General features: G+C 33.6%; 1 non-coding gene across 1 annotated transcript; it reads left to right on the forward strand.

The window, feature by feature from the left end:
• The first annotated feature begins 370 nt into the window (after positions 1 to 370).
• On the forward strand, positions 371 to 475 carry LOC122151152. Its single transcript, XR_006164013.1, has one exon. It is a non-coding gene; the product is annotated as a U6 spliceosomal RNA (small nuclear RNA).
• The last annotated feature ends 1696 nt before the right edge of the window (positions 476 to 2171 follow it).

Below are 2171 nucleotides of genomic sequence, written 5' to 3' on the forward strand. Positions count from 1 at the left end.
CGTTCACCATGAAAGCCCTGAGAAAGTTTATCTTTGGGGAGGTAGGAATGAGAAATAGCTATGGGCAGGCATGTTTCTGAAGAGGTGCTTCAATCAGGTTTTTAACTGGAATTGTAAAATTGAATTCTATTGAGCTGAATATTTTGATTTGTGACATTTTCTATATTTTTAAAGAAAATTAAGGAAGTGGAATGGAGAGATATCTATAGTTACTCTGTTAGTCTTGATATTTGTTAGGTTGTTGGTTTTCATGTCAACTGTTTTCACAGAGATACTATCTAAATTCAATGGCGTAAGAAAGAAATTTTTAATTATGCCATTTAACGTTTAAAAGGTAATCAACAAAATTTAAATGTAATTGTAAGCACCAGTGCTTACTTCAGCATCACATATACTAAAATTGGAAAGATAGAAAAGACTAGCATGGTCCCTGCCAAAGGATGACATAAAAACTTGTAAAGTGTTCTGTATTAAAAAACAAAAAAGAAAAGAAAAAGGAAAAAAGTAAGCCCTAGGAGGAATAAGAGAAAAAGGAGGGAGAGGAAGATAAATACACATTTTTCATAGAAGGAGAGAGTAGATATCATCTAAAATGATAAAACAAGAAGGTAGGACCAAGTTATTCAGAGAAACCACTAGAAGAAATAGATTAGAAAAACCAACAACAAAGAAGGTTGCTTCTGACTGGAGAAGAAGGCTGCTTTCCATTCAATAGCCTCTGTACTAATTGATTTTTGTTTTGTTTTTGCCACGTGCATGTTAGTTTGATAAAGCTAATACAACATTTAGGAGAGTGCAGGTTGCATCATTCCCGTCTACCTGATTTAAGAATTGTTTCCTTGAGTTTGCAGCATTAGGGCCAGCCCAAGAATAATGTCTTTGGTTTCTCTTATCTGTGCTGCAGCTGATAGGGAATGCAGTTTGTAAAGTACTGTTAGAAGTTACAACTGTGAAAATTACTAATTATTTCAGAGCTTCTAAAAATGATACTATAATTGTCTTTATTTCCTTTTAATGAGATACATTTTAATTTGGAAACAAGGAAAGTATATGTTTACATTGTACACAGAACTTAAGAACATTTCTACTCAACAGTTTGGAAAACAGCTAATATTATCAAATCACAAGTAGACAGTGTTAACAGTGAGATTTCCAATAACGCTTTTCTATTAATAGCAACATGTTAACATGTATATTCTAAGCATTATTTTTTTAACAATAAAATAAAGATCATCTGTGTTTCTGCTCACCTCACATACCTTATAAATATTATCTTTGGGCAGAGATGTGGAAAAAGTCAAGATCCATTTTTGAGAAATATTGAATCCATTTTGAAAATTTGGCTACATCTCCTTTTTTTCTTATAAAATTACAATTTCAGAGATATTTAAATTCCTAATTTCATCCTCTATGTTTATACAATGCTTATTAATACTCTTTTCTTTAAAAATCTGATAACAGTATTTTTTTAATATTTCCTCAAGTTTGTTTTTCTCAAAACTGGGTAGTCTCATGTGTACTATCTACCATATATTTCAAAGTAAGAAAAACCTTGAAAACATCTGTTCCAGAGAAAAGGTCTTGTAAGTTTTTTTTCCCCCACATTACACAGCAATCTCACATACTGTTTTGTATAAAGTAGTTGCTCAAAAAAAGTTTGTTTTATTGAGTTACACCGTGTACTAGAATAGATGGTATAACATCAGTATAAAAGGACTAGCTCAACCGTGAGTGAAAAGTCAGAGCTTGTATTTTCAGAAAAATGATTCATCATGAATAACATATAATTGAAAGTAACTTTCCCATCAGACACGTTTGTGTAACTAAGTGAAGCTCCTCCATCCATTCTACTTTCACTGTACATCCACTATGGACAAGGTAACCTCTTTCCCCTGCAGCCACTCAGAGCCTAGTGGAGGCAGCAGACCAGTGAATGGAAAGTTACAGAACAACATGATATGGGCTCTTTAACAGGTCCAAATTTTCTTTTCTTCCCATTTCTTTCTTCTCATTACTAAGGGGTGGGGTTGTCTTGGCAAGGTGGAATACGGAGGCAAAGCCTCTGTCAGCAGAATAATTAGCGTGAGAGGTTTCCTTGCCTTCTAGAAAGAATCTGAAAGAGTAAGGTCTATCCACCTAAACACAGGAAATTATCTTGCCCAAAGGAGCTT

This window comes from Orycteropus afer, unplaced genomic scaffold (assembly GCF_000298275.1).
Source record: "Orycteropus afer afer isolate SDZICR_OR568_19922 unplaced genomic scaffold, OryAfe1.0 scaffold00001, whole genome shotgun sequence".
In the NCBI taxonomy this organism is placed as follows: Eukaryota; Metazoa; Chordata; class Mammalia; order Tubulidentata; family Orycteropodidae; genus Orycteropus; species Orycteropus afer.